This window comes from Pteronotus mesoamericanus, unplaced genomic scaffold, assembly GCF_021234165.1.
Source record: "Pteronotus mesoamericanus isolate MK-2021 breed Mesoamerican mustached bat unplaced genomic scaffold, CSHL_Meso_final contig_73, whole genome shotgun sequence".
NCBI classification, from domain to species: domain Eukaryota; kingdom Metazoa; phylum Chordata; class Mammalia; order Chiroptera; family Mormoopidae; genus Pteronotus; species Pteronotus mesoamericanus.
The window spans coordinates 16,468,727-16,483,323 of NW_026555245.1; the positions used below are offsets into that span (position 1 = coordinate 16,468,727).

A 14,597-nucleotide genomic window follows, 5' to 3' on the forward strand; every position below is an offset into this window, starting at 1 on the left:
GTGAGTGCCTATGTGTTCATTTAATGGGTCAAGTAGTGTTTTTTATACAGTGTTGGGTTTGGGTACACAATAGCCTTGGTAATAACGGACTGTTTTATGTCATTGTTATGTATGTTTCTACGTAAGTCCCTTTTACTCATTCTATCAATGCTTACCGTACAGGGTTGACAAGTGCATTCAATACTCGTAAAATAATATATGGAGAGTGTTCAGCAGATTAAATGGTATAGAATAGGGATCTATTACATGTTCTTTGGATTATTAAGATAAACAAAAAATGTAAAAGTTGTGCATTAATTAATGGTAGCTATCGTTCATCTGTTTTCTAAAAATTATTTTCCGTATTCAGTAAAAGGTTTTATAAATATTATATAAGTGCTATAAAAATGTGAAGCTCTCACCATCCCCCAGAATTCCTGTCGTTTCAATCTGACGCCAGCTCCCAGGTGACCTGCCTTCCTGTCTTGGCAAAAAGGTGGCATGCTCTGGTTACATCGGAGAGCTGTGTGTTCCTCAACAAAAATATCCAGTTCCCTAGTTCTACAGAAATCACACTGAGAGGGCTTTATACAGGAGCCCCTTGTTTATTAAGAACTATTTCTATGTCACTGAGGCAAGGAAATCAATTTCAAACCTGTCTCAGCCACGGAATAACAAAGGGGATTGAATGACCGTCAGGAACACATGGGGGATCTCTGCTGTCTCATGGTGCCTGGGGCGACGAGCCCAGCACTCATCAGTCTGCACTTGACAAGTTAGATGTATAATCGCTGTTACAAACATGGCTGGAAGCAAGTGATCAATACATATCTTCCTGGAATTAAACTTTTTAATAAAACAGTATTTCCCTTTTTGGGATCCCTTCTGAGTTCAACCAACCATACTCACAAGTCCCTCAAATGTTGCATTTGGATAATGAAGAAACATTTTCTGAGGACTTCCTATGCCAAAAACAGTGGAAAATACTGTCAGGGACATGGAGTTGCTGCCCTTTAGCACTCCTCCTTTGCTGCGGGCCTCACAGCCAGCTCTGGGCAAGTGGTCTTTCCGAACTCTGTTCTCCTAACTCACATTTCATAGGTCTTTCATTGACCTGAACGCCACTCGCCTTTTATTCTATCTGTTTATACAAATATTATGGTTTCTCAAGAGCAAAGACTTGCCATCTTTTCTCTCTTTTCTAGCATCCTCTGTAATGCCCTGTGACTAGAGGTCCTTCCCCACATGTTGGGGGATATTGTGTGTACTTTCTCTATTAAAAGATGTGATAAGGACCACAGCCTGAGATACTGAGACAAAGCAGTGTCCATTCGTGGGAGTCAGATCTGTCTGGTGGGCAGGCCCAGTGCAAGTGAGCCTCTTTGCTGAGGACTGAGGAAGGGCTATGAAAGCAAACGAACTGAATTATGTCTTTGTTATCAGAGGGCATATCTAGTTCAGTGTAGCAGGCTAACCCCAAGCACTCACCTTCGATTCCTAGCGTGAGAGACACAGAGCAAGTCAGAATGGGGGGAGGAGGAGAGGGAGCATACAAGCAGACAAGAGAGCTTTACATAAAAACCAGGAAGAGCTATTTTACTAAAAGTCTGTAAAACATCCAGCCCAATAGTATTGCATTGGGGTCCCTCTAAAAAGTGAGGGTATGCTTCCCATGTGTCACCGAGCTCTGGGGCCTTTGGGCCTCCTGTCTGGAGGGCACCACAGCCTGGTGGGAGACTGTGGTACCGGGGGGGGACAAGGGAGAAGTGACAGCTCTCCATGGGACTGGACTTGTTGGTGAGCACCCAGGAGACACCTCCAGGGACTTACAGGCATATTGGCAGGGGACTCAGCATCTGCCACAGCAGACGGAGCAAGCAGGCACCAGTGGAATCTGGGTATCCAACTGTAACTCCACTTGTTCCCACACGTTCGTGGGACCTGGTACAACCCCACTTACATGGAAAGTTGAAAAGGCACAGAAGTTAAATGCAGTATAACTTAGCATTGCCACTACTGTCTTACCAACATTTGTCATTAGCTCTTCCCTTCTGCAGGGCTTATCTGTGGAGGATGAAGGTGTTGGGAAGACCTCAGACGCTTCCTGATTTACTGTCTTCTAATGAGATACCGATCAAAGCAAAAACACAAAGGGCTCTTTGCAAAATAGCCTTTTAAACTCATCACACCCTACCAGGAAGACTCTCATTGTGGATGAATGCATTATGGACAAGACCGTCTATTTTGAAAGAGGCTGTCCTGAACTAGGAGTCATGAAATGTAGGTCCTAGTTCCTGTTCTGCTATTAAGTTGCATTGCAACCTCAGAATCCTCACTCAGCAACTCTCTGGTCCTCTCAATTTGTGGACAAAGAAGCAGAGGCAGATGGAACACGTCCCACATAATTGGACTGTCACCTCCAATCCGTCTAAAACTATAATAAAGGGTTCAAAAAGGCACAAATCTATAAAAAGAAGAGAAGATAGGAGAGGCTAACAGATACAATATTTTGGAGCCTGGAGAGCCCATGGACAGGAAGTTAAGGACTTAGCAAACCCAAGAGAACTGACTCCTAAGCCGCCACTGAGGGAAGTAAAGAGACACATAGCCAGGCAAATATTCTGCCCCATTCCAATAAAAGGCTAGAAGGCTTTTTTAAATTCTCTGTGATGAGGAGACAGAACAGAGGGTATCTGGACCCAGGAACACCAGAGGCACTGGAGAGAACAGAGTGATGGAGTGAATGCCTGCAAGTTAGATGCCGAGACATCCAGCCCTCTTTCCCGCCCCAGGTTCCACAAGGTGGACCACCAGCCCTTTCCCCTCCAAGCTAGAAGTCGGAAGCATCTCCTATAGGGAATCTGCCCAGGTCACCAGCAAAGACTGGCAGATACTAATACTGGTTCCACTGTCAGAGTCCAGCCAGATAACCTTTTAGTGAAGCTTGGTCAACTCAAATAGTTTAGCTTCTAGTCAGCTCTTTAGTCTCCCATTCAAACACTTGGTTGAGAAACAATCCAGTACTTCCAGAAATTTGAGGAAAACCTCTAGTATGAAAGATGTACACCAAAGCAAATGGAAAAAGGCAACTTGAATGTAAATTGAGATCAAAAGGCGAGAAGAGAAAAATGCTGATAACCCTCAGAGAGAAAAAGGAGAAATTACAACCATGAAATAAGGAAAGAAGGCTGAAAGAAGGGCACTGAGTGGACAAAAAAGAATTCTTATAAAATATGGCAGCAGGAAGGAAAAACTCAGTGGAAGGACTAGGAGATAAAGTGGAGAAACTCTCTTAGAGAGTTTCTAACAGAATAGAAAGACAAGTAGATGAAATGGAGGGAGAAAAGTAAGTTGGAGGACAAATACATAGAAAGCTAAGCAAACGAGTAAGACGAGTATTTATTACAGAGAAAACAAAGAGAGAGAGAAAATGGAAACCAAACAGTATTCACACAGCCAAACGCATGCGATTAAAACATGCGTACAATCTCGATGTAAGTATACCGGGCGGCTGGAAGGGAGGCGATGGGAGGGGAGGGGAACGATGTACGCACCGGCGGAGTGGGGCGGAGTGGGGTGGGGAAAGGATAGCCGAATCTTCGTCTTCTATAGTGCGGAGTTATTGTTAATGCCTAAACCTGAAAGATCAAGAAGCAGCATTGTAAACATGCTATCAGGAGACATGGAATTAACGGCCAAATGAATCAGCTGAAAGAGTTGAAGGTGATGGCATCTGGGGGCAGTAAAGTATTTAAGGAGAGGTGCACAAGGACATGCTCTTTTTCTTAAAAAACTTTATACGGTTATTTGACTGTTAAACTTGACACACAGAATTTTGATACAAGAGTTAAAAAATTAAAAGGGCTGATGACAAGATGCTGAAAGGACCCTTCCATTTCTAAAGCTTGGAGGGCAAGCTGTGCTGCTGAGATTGGAGAAGCATCAGGAAGGTGGGCAGGAAAAAGGCAAAGAAGTAAGAATTTGATCCATTTCACAAACTGGCTTTGCCCTGGCCTTGAAATGGCTGCCTTTTCTCCTGCCACAACTCAGTGACGGCAAAGAAAACGGCCAATAATGACAGAATGACCGGGGCACCAACCCCGGTGCACTCACACATGCACGGAAGATAAGCACCTTTCCCAGATTACGCACTTAAACATGCAGAAGCGCTCCTGCAGTGTGATGAGAAGCAACGAAAGAAAGGACGGAGACGCTCTAACATATATTTTCTCCAAGGAGCCACTGGGATGACCTTTTCATTTTAGCCAAATCCCTTCATGAGAAAACAAGTCTGGTTGTCTTACAGTTTTTGTATGACCTGCCAAACATTAATTTTTAATATGGCTGGCCAGAAAAACACTGAGCTCCTTTACATCATGATGTATTTCCTTTTCATTAGTTTATCCTTGAAAGCAGGCTATTAAATACATACATTTTGGATTCATACTATTCTGACTTGAGATTTTTATCACGGCCTCCTCATTCTCTCATTACACTTACCTAATTCTCCTGACAGCCAGACTATAATGAGCTAAAGGCAAAAAGCTGGTTGTGTAGATGTGTTTAGTCTGCCTGTCTGAGGCCGGGTCCGTGAGTTTCTCTGAAGTGCAGGAGTCCTCAGCAGCAGGTTCACTGTGGACTTCCACTGTGAAATTCTTTCCCCCTAAGGTCAACAAGTCATCTAAATTACAAGGCGATAAAGCCGACTGCTGCGGAAATAATTTCACAGGTAACAGAGGGCTTAAACAGGGGATGTCAGGGATCAACTTTCTTCTAGCCTTGGAAGAAATTATGTTTGCGATTCTTTGTGTGTACTTGCAGTATATCAGAGGATCAAAACGAAACTGGGATCCTGGCAGAGCCTGGCCTGAGAGGGTGCCAGGGAGGGAGGAGGAACGGCAGGAGCTGGTGAAGCGAGCCGGGAAGACGTTCGCCCAGCACAGCTCAGAACGCAAGGCGGAATGCAGTGGGTGGGCCACAAGGGGGCACCTCAAAGAAAGGCCACAGCAGCTGAAGGTAGCTGAAGTGACACAGACAAGCCCGAGGTGCTGCCCTGGTGGGGCCCACTCGGGCAGGAGCAAGGCAGCAACTTGTATAAGACCAGCATGACCAAAGGGCAGAAGTAGCTACTGAGTGTGATGTGGACACATCAATAGGACAGAGAGAAATGGTCAGGATTGAGAGGAAGACTTTCAGGGATCCAGAAAGACCAAATGAACATATATAAGCAGAACAGGAGAGTCAGTAAAGCCCATGTGATTCTCAAGAGAATGACTTTGCTTGGCCACTAAGTCAAGGATCCCTGTAAACTAGTTTGGTCTAAGGTCAGAGGGGCTGGGTTGAGAAGCAGGTTTGGGGCAGGCTGGAGTATTCCCCAAAGGTATCGCTAACCTATAATACCTGTGAAGCAAGGCAACCTATGTCCAGGTCAGTCTGAGGTAGGAGAAAGGAGCTGAGGTCCCATCTCCTCGGATAATCAGAAAACCCATCCACTCTGCCATGGTTTTATATTTGAGGCATTACACGTTATATCCTCTTAATTCCTTGAATAAGCACATCTGTGTTTCAGCTGAACCACAAAGCAAAAAAATAGTTTCAGTCCTCAGTGAATACAGAGAAGAAGAGTACCTTCAAAGAACTTTATTTCTTGACCTGTAGTGTGCATAAGGGAAGCCCCCAAGGAGCGCACTAAAACCTAGATATCGGAACCAGCCACACTTTGCGAAGCATTTCTCTAGAGATTCAATGAAGGGGGCAGAGGATTGGGGAGGGTCTACAGAGACACATTCACCACCAGCACACTATTCTCTCAGAGATGCAACACCAGTGGCTCAAATCAAGGAACATAGACTTTTTTTTTTTGTCTCAGAACTAAAAGGCAGAAAAGGGATAAAGGAGGTTATTTTTAAGTTAGAATATCCAAAGGCTGGTCAACATTTGCTGCTTCTTTTTTCAATATGGCTTACCCATAAATTGGATCCATTAAAAAGTCTTAATAATGCACCCAAAGCACCTAGAAATATTACTATGTACAAATTAATCAAAAACATATACCTGTTCTTTGAATTAGTGTTAAATCCTAAATTATTCTTCATAAAATGTCAGCTATCTGAAAAATTCAGTTTCCTGCCCATGCCAAAATGTATGAGACCTCATTTGAAAAGCTAATCACTTCAGAAGTAATTCTATAATTTGTCAAAAAACAAACAAACAAAAACAAACCCCCAAAACCCCATCTAGTAAAATTCAGGTGAAGACTGTGTGATGTAAATCTATTTTGGGGGGGGTTGGGGAGCAGAAGTTAAACTAACAGATGCATTATGAAACTTCTAGAAGGCTCCAATTTTCTCTGCAGGTGCCCTAGTCACAGAGAAAAGACCTGCACCACTCTTAAGTTCGCCTGCAACCCCGCATGCCTAAAATGGTACTAATTCCTAACATGAGATATTCTTCTCTTGGGAGGCTGTGTTGAACAAAAGACTTCTGCTTCAGGACCCTAAGGAGTGTTATTCTCCCTCAAATATGTACCATCATTTGTTTGTTGACCTAGTTTCCTGACACTGGGGCGGATCTGAGTAAATCCTTCACTGTAAGAAGAATGGAAGTGAAACCACCCCCCCCCCGCCCTCATGTGTTTGTTCTAAACTGAGTCATTGTCCGTTGATGAGATGGAGTGGTCAGGGTCCTGGCAGTCAAGGAACGGTATTTTGGCAGGGCGTGAGTGATGGCAGCCCTGTCTCCAACCCACATCTCCTGCCCTGTCAGAGATGGTTTCACCTGTGTCCCCAGGCTCGCAAAGCTCTGTGGAATTCTTGAGCTCAAGAACCTTTGGTCTATGCCGCGTGCCTGGGATCAGCTAAAACGTTTCTATGAGTATTTGTAACTGACATCTACTCTAGCACAGCACCGGGGAAAGCATTACTGGCTGTCAGTCAGACTTGTTGGTAAATATTGGAGCCTCTAATTGCACAGATCGTTTTAAAAAATTACAGCTATTTTTTACTACTCTTACACTGGCATGGTAAAAACAATCTCTGGCATTCCTTTTGTATGAGTCTCAATCAATTCCTGTGCTTGTGCACACATTCTACCTTTGTAAAGCTTCAACCTTTGCCAAGCCTCAACCTTTGCAATTTTTTTTTGTAAAAGATTTTACATCTATCTAGTTTTTGCTCTGTGTACTGTGACTGTTATTAACATTCTGTTTCAACCCTGCTTTGCAATGGTGGGTCCGAGAGTTGGACAGTAGTACACGATGTTCCTCAGGCGCCTTTGCCAGGTTCGGCCAGTAGAGGACTCCACAGGAGTGAGAGGAGGGAGGGAAGGAAGCCTTTGGGCCTCTTCTCACTCATTTTTTTCTTCCTTCTTTGGCTGGTGTCTATGGAGGCAGCTGTGTCCCTGACACTATCCCAGCTCTTTAAGTGGCATCCTCCTCCACTGTCCCTGCTGCCAGCATGGCAGCCAGGCCCCAGGTGGGGTCCTCCTTCATGAGTCTAGGTTCTTGCCGCCTCCTACAGTTACTTACCTGGGTTTCTTCTACCTCCCCCTTCACTCTTCCAGCTTCCCCACATTCCTTAACCAATTCCCTTTATTAAGTTCTCTTTGAAATTCCAAGTGTGTTTTCTGTTTCCTCAACTGGAATGTCATTAGTCATAAAGTACTTTGTATGGCTTATTGCCAAGAGCAATTCCATCTTGACCTTCATAGCGGAACTTAACCAGAGAGCTGCAAGGTGTTAGGATCTGGAATCACTTGGTTATTTTAACAAATACTTTGATGGACTTACTATGTTCCAGGAGGTATTATAAATGTTTTCCAATTATTATTTCATATTATCTTTATAACAAGCCTTTGGGACAATAGTGTCATAGTCCACATTTTACAAATGAAGAAACGGGCACATAAAGTGAAATGACTTGCCCAAATGTTAGATAGTTAAAGTGGCAGTTTGAGGGCTAATACCCTAATTAATGATTTATAATCATGAAAACACAAGAGAAGGACCCAGCCAGGGGTGGTGGTTGTGGTGGTAAGGTCTGTCTGTGTGGCTGGAGGAACCACATGAAGAAGCACGAATGTACCAAGTCCAGGGAGGTCAGATTCAATTTCAGCATCAGCAGGAGGGCTGCAGAGACGGGAGGCGGGGACAGCGCACCCCGGGTTGGCAGGTAGCTGCCATGTGCGTAACAAGTACTGCAGGCATGCACTGTCCCTCCCTTGAGGTTATGGCTAGGGAACTGGAGTTACTAAAAAGTTCTTGCAACCAACATTCTTCTCCCTTCATTTTGGAAGTACAGGGTACAGCAGAAGTAATGCCTACCTGAGTGTGGTTGGTAGGGTAATAATATTGGTGTAATAATTTACAGTTTTAATTTGAACATTTCACCTAAAATATCATATGGTGTGCTTGAGTGTGATATTATTATGTTACAGAATTACATGCTTCTGATTTTGTAATAAAACGTTGTGTAATAAAAAGGGCACTAATTGTGCTGGACTCTGTACTGAATGTTCCTGCTAACAGAAGATTTTGAACAGCATTTTCTAAATCAAGCAGAAACATATCTAACAAAAGTCTTTTTCCCAATGATCATGTAAGGATTTGGAGCCCACCTGCAGAACTGGAAATAAAAACGTCAGGAACTAGCTATTTTAGGTTTCTTGTGATTTTAAATTAATATGCTATATTTTGGGCATTTGAACACTCAGTTTCTCACATTTTGGAAAGTGAAAATCCTCACTCGAAATCACAGGGGAAAAAGAAAAGGCAAAACAAATGAGAAATAAGAGAACTTGTGCGCGTACTACCAAATTTCCACTGAAAGTGTCATCTGTAAGTTGTCTCGTCTGAGGTGAGACAATACGGATGATTGAGGAGCGGAGCCCCAAGCGTCAGATTCTGTATCAGTGCTGCAGGCAGAAATCATGGCTCTACTTTTTAGCCATTTGACCTCAGGAAAGTTATCTAATGTTGTAAGGCATCCTTCATCTGTCAACTGGAGACAATAAATATAATGACTTTACAAAGTTGCTGTGAGAATTAAGTACCTTCATGCATGTAAGGAACTTAACACAAACTCTTAACACAAAATACGGTCTGAGGATTAGCTATTATGGTAGTTATTATTATTAAATTATTACTAAGGGTTTGAAGTATGACTATGATAAAAAAATTTCCCACAGCCATGATGCTTTTAATAAGGAAACTTAGCCAATGACTTCTAGAATAAACACCATAGGTAGACAATGACATAAGCCTACCACTTTACCTACTGGAAATACTTAAGTTATTAAACAACGAAAAATGGCTCAGACACAGGGCTGGAATTCACGTGAGGAAAAAAAGCACAACCAATCAGCTTTCTGTGTCCTAATACACAAAAGGATGGGGCTGGAAGTATTGGAGGCCATGATGAAAGAGCGGCATAGTGGGAAGAACATGAGCCTTGGATCCTGGAGAGCTGTGTTCCAGTTTAAATCTTATTAGCAGGTTATGTGACCTTGGACCTTCACATAATGCATATCTCTGCATTTCTCTTTCCTTATATTTTACATAAATCTGTTAAGATAATGGGTTTCTAAACTTCTTGGGGATGGCTCTACTTGTGTGTCCTTACATTTGAGTGGTAAGCAACTTGTTGGGAGGGGCTTGTGGCTAGAAGCCACTGTTCACCCCTCTCCTGGGTTTATAATACCCTCTTGGCAGGAGGAAAGGGGCACAGAACTGCGGTCCAATCCACTGGATCAGCCTCTGAGACCTGGAATGTTGCACTCATCATTTAGAGAGCCTTTGCCAGCTGTCCTCTATGTGCAAATGACCAGTGACTTTTCCTATCACGTATTTGCTCTTCTCATATTATTCCAAATGACTCCAGGAAGAGTCAGCTCTTAGAAATAGCCACTCTCAAAACAGGAGACTGAACAGAATGGTGATTATGGTAAAGGCAACTGTGATGGTGAAGTATAAATAAATATTTTGGAATGCAGTAGGGTTTTCAATTCTTATGCATCATCAGAGCTTCAGCTTTGCTACCGACTGTGTAGGAAATCATGAAAAGAATCAATATTCATGAGTGCAACCAATTTCCACAACATTAAATTGTTTTAACTTTGGGATAAAACACATTTGTCTCTGCATTTTTTAGCACTCAATGCATACACTTCCTTGAGAAGAACAGAGTTTTTACTAGGAAAGAAAATTCAGGACCAAAAATTCAGAATTTAAGTCCCACTGTTTGGCTGGGAAGCACATACCCACAACAGTTTTCTCTTCATTCCTATGAATTGCGCACACTCACACAGAAGGGTATGGTGAAACTTGAAAGTATGCACTCCCAATCATCAGGTTCAATAATATAAACACACTTAAAAAATGATACTGTTTTTTCTTAGTTTTAGTAAATTTTTGGAGTATGCTTAAAAAAAAAAGAATGGGTTGCTATCAGAGTTTTTGAGGTAACAAAGACTAATCCTTTGAAAAAAGGAATAATTCTAAGTGACAGCAGTTTCCCACTGCAGTATATAATTTTGGTGTGGAGACATCCAGGCACTAATCAACATCTTTCAAAGTTAAGGATTCTAAAACGACTGACAGAATGACAATTGTTAGTTGAAGTATTTCCAGCTTATTTAAATGCATATATATATATAGCATAATGTTAAAAAGGAAAAGAGGCCACTTATCCTTAAGAGAAAATAAGATCATAGAGAAAGAGAAAAACCCAGACATGAATTATAATATCAATATTCAACTAATTGTCTTTCCAGACTGTTGGAATTAGGTTTTAAAACTTAGTAGGCCAGATGAGGTTCAGAATACTGTGTATTTATTGCCTTAAGACACACCACTAGGTAGATCTAGGGGGGCTGTCAAAGAAAATATGATAAAAACAAAATATAATTTCTTTTATTTTTCCTTTAAGACAGGGAATACTTTATTCAAACCCATCAGAGAAATGGACTGGTTGGGTCTGTAACAAAGTGTCATGTTTTAAAGCATCGGCCAGTAACTGTACATGAGTGTACGGCTACATACAAATTCACTGATCAGACCACAACTTTTCACTGTTTAAAAGAGAATAAGCTTCCCTGTAAAAGCAGCACTGTTGTGACATTTTAACTTTAGCATTCCTCTCCTTCCTCACACTCTCATTCAACAGAATCCACACCAACTTCCTCATAATCCTTCTCGAGGGCAGCCCTGTCCTCATGGGCCTCAAGAAAACTCTCCTTCATCCACGCCCTCACCCACGTACCAGTGGACAATTCAGGTTGCTGATAAGGTTTCCCAGCAGCGAGGGTTGGGGGTGGTGGGTGGGGAAAATGAAATTGATTCACAGAAGTTGGCACAGCCATCATTTCTCCGGAGGGTTCTACAGCACATTTATGTCTGTTTTGCACCTTTTCCACATGATTTCCCTATGGCGGCAGTTATGATCTGAGGCCTGTCTAAATCAAGGCTTAAAAGCCGATATGCCCACAGGCAGCAAGAGCAGAGATGAATGAAGCAGAGCGTGGGGACCTGGGCCAGGGAGGGTAGGGTGGTGGCACACGCTTCTCCCCTCGAGCTGAGAACCACCAGGATGCAGTGGAGCCGAGTGGTGCCAAAGCTGGTGGTTTTTCAAAAAGAATCTGGGTATTTTCATGAAACTGATTAATTTTAAAATGTTAGGTTGTATTGAACAGCATTCTGGGTTCACCAAAGCGCCTTTCTTGGACTCGCATTGTGTCAGCAGGGCACCCACTTCATTGAGGCGGAGGCTGCAGGGCTGCTGGTGGGCCAGCTGGGTGGTGTGTTCAGGAGTGATTTCCAGAAGCCCAGCCCGAGCACACGCCCTCAGCCTTCCTGCAGCCTGCGTAGGTACCTAATTCCCTCTGTCAAATCCCTCTGTGATGAAGCCAGAATTGTTTCTTGTTCTTGCAACTGAACCCAACCTGGACTGATAGCTGTGAAGTTGCAACTTGGGGATTCAATGCCAAAGGAGACTTATTTCAAACAATTAATTTCAAAAAAGGAAGGAGAAAACCATAGATACCGTTGATATTTTTCACGTTCAAGTAAACGATAACCAGTGTAGCATAAATACAAGCACCCAGACTAGTCCCACGGCCCAGGAACATGCAGAAGCAGGGCATGCACAGGGGGCTCCCTGGCAGGCGGGGAGGGGTGGGGAGTCAGGAGGAGGCAGTGCCAAACCCTGGGGAACCTTATGAATTCCCATGAGCAGAATACCTCTGGCAGAGACTTGACCCCTAACGGCAACCACTGCCACCAAAACAAACAATCAGACAAAACCCTTTAATTTTTGGGCTGAAAGTTCTAGTAGATAATTTAATAGCATATTCAATTACATGACCCTGATAATGAGAACAGAAGCAAAGCAATGGTAAATCATCACCGTGGCTTCATATGAGAATTGATTTTGACTTTGCAAAGAACTTCCTTTGCAAAGAACTTGCAAAGAACTTTTCAACTATCTTTGGAGAGCCTATCTTACATTTGAAAGCAAAAGAATGGTGTTCAGTTGGACTGTACAGATATTAGAAAAACTCTGTTGTTTGACTAATTTACCTATAAATTTGAACAGTCAAGGTACACACTAATATTAGGTATAAAGTCACCTTAAGTTTTTCTAATGCAAGGAAGCCAACCAAATTACCTTCAGAGTAGAGCAGAATAAGTTATGATGGGAGGCTTATCTGTTGGCCTTACAGCAGAGCTTTCCAAACTGAAGCGCAGCTGAGATTTGTGGCTCACCCAGCAACCTCTTCCACTTCTCCAGACCTAGACTGGCTGCCTCACCTGCTATTACCTACCCCGGATCTAGCTGAGAGAGAGGGAAACAGCGACAAAAAAGAATTTCTACAGGGCCTCCAACCACCAAGCCTTAATTTGCCAAAGGACCAAGCTAGAATCTATAAATATTCATATATTGAAAATGAATCTACCATACTGAGTGAACCCAGCTGCTCATCTGAAGGCGGAAAATGATTTACAGTGTAAGAAGCACATTACCTGCGTAAACTTCATCTTGATTCTTGAAAGCTAGGTTTCAAAAACAACTTGTTCAACATTTAACAGATAATTATTGAGAATGTATACACAGGAGTCCCTGTCCTAAAATTAAAAATAATTACCAAATTGCATATGTTAAAACAGAAAAAGTGAAACAGCTAATCCCACAATGTTGTGAACTCTTTGTGGAGATATTTTTTATTCCTAGAAACAATGTTTGGAAACATTTTGTTTAAAAAGGAAAAAATGTCTAATAAAAAATTGACTTTCTATGTAAGAAATTTCAGTAACCTACCTCAATGCTCAAATTCACATGAAATTTTTGAGAGTCACTCTATAGTTCCCTGTTGCTGCTGTAACAAATTGTCATAAACTCAAGAGGCTTAAAAGAATAAAAATGTATTATCTTACAGCTCTGGCAGTTCAGAAGCCCTAATATTCCTTTGTGGAGGATCTATGCCAGAATCAGTTTTCTTGCCTTTCTTTGGCTTCTAGATTCTGCCTGCATTCCTTAGCTCATGGCCCCTTCCTCCACTTTCAAAGCCAGCAGTTGTAGCATCTTTAAAACTTTCTCTCTGACCTCTGCTCTGGCATCACGTCTCCTTCTCTGACTCCAACCTTTCTATCTTCCTCTTTTAAGGAGCCTGTGCCTACAGTTGGCCTATCTGGATAATTCAGGATACTCTTCGTATCTCTAGATCTTTAAGTTAATCACATTGGCAAAGACCCTTTTGCTATACAAGGTAATAGAGTCATAGATTCTGGGGATTAGGATGTGAACAACTTTGTGGGGCCGTTACTCTGTCTACCATGGAAACAAATGTCACTTATATGAAAAGAGAATATTCACGTATCTTTGTAGCTATCTCTGCAATATTAACCAAGAGTGCTTGTTTTAAAAATCCATCCATAAGAAATTAATAAAAACAAAGAAAAAGTAAACAAATGGGACTACATTAAACTAAAAAGTTTCTGCACAGTGAGAGAAATCATCAACATAAAGAAAACCTACTGAATGGGCGAAGATATTTGCCACTGATACATCCTATAAGGAGTAAATATCAAAAAAGAGATTAAGCAACTCATACAACTTAACAGCAGAAAAACAATTGAATTTAAAAATGGGCAGAGGACCTGGATAGATATTTCTCTAAAGAGGACCTAGAGATGGCCAACAGACATATGAAAAGATTCTCAACATCATTAATCACCAAGGAAATGCAAATTAAAATCTAACTGAGACATCACCTTGCCCCTGTCAGAATGGCTATCCTCAATAAATAAAAAACAACAACAACAACAACAAGAAGGCTTGGCAAGACTGTGAAGAAATAAGAACCTTTGTGTACTATCAGTGGGATTTTAAATTGATGTAGCTTCTATGGACCACAGTATGGAGGTTCTTCAAAAAGCTAAAACTAGAGCTACCACTTGACCCACAATTTCACTGCTGGGTATTTATCTGAAGAAATTCAAAACACTAATTTGAAAAGACATATGCACCCCTACATTTATTGCAGCATTACTTACAACACGCAAGATATGGAAGGAGTCAGAGCCCATCAATAGGCTAGTGGATCAAGAAGATGCTATTTTTATTTAT

The 14,597-nt window shown here is 42.1% G+C and overlaps 1 protein-coding gene across 2 annotated transcripts in view; it reads right to left on the reverse strand.

Annotated features, from left to right (window-relative positions):
- The window catches only part of PIP5K1B (phosphatidylinositol-4-phosphate 5-kinase type 1 beta), a 313,112-nt gene that overhangs the window by 61,123 nt on the left and 237,392 nt on the right, over window positions 1–14,597 (reverse strand). The window lies entirely within an intron of this gene.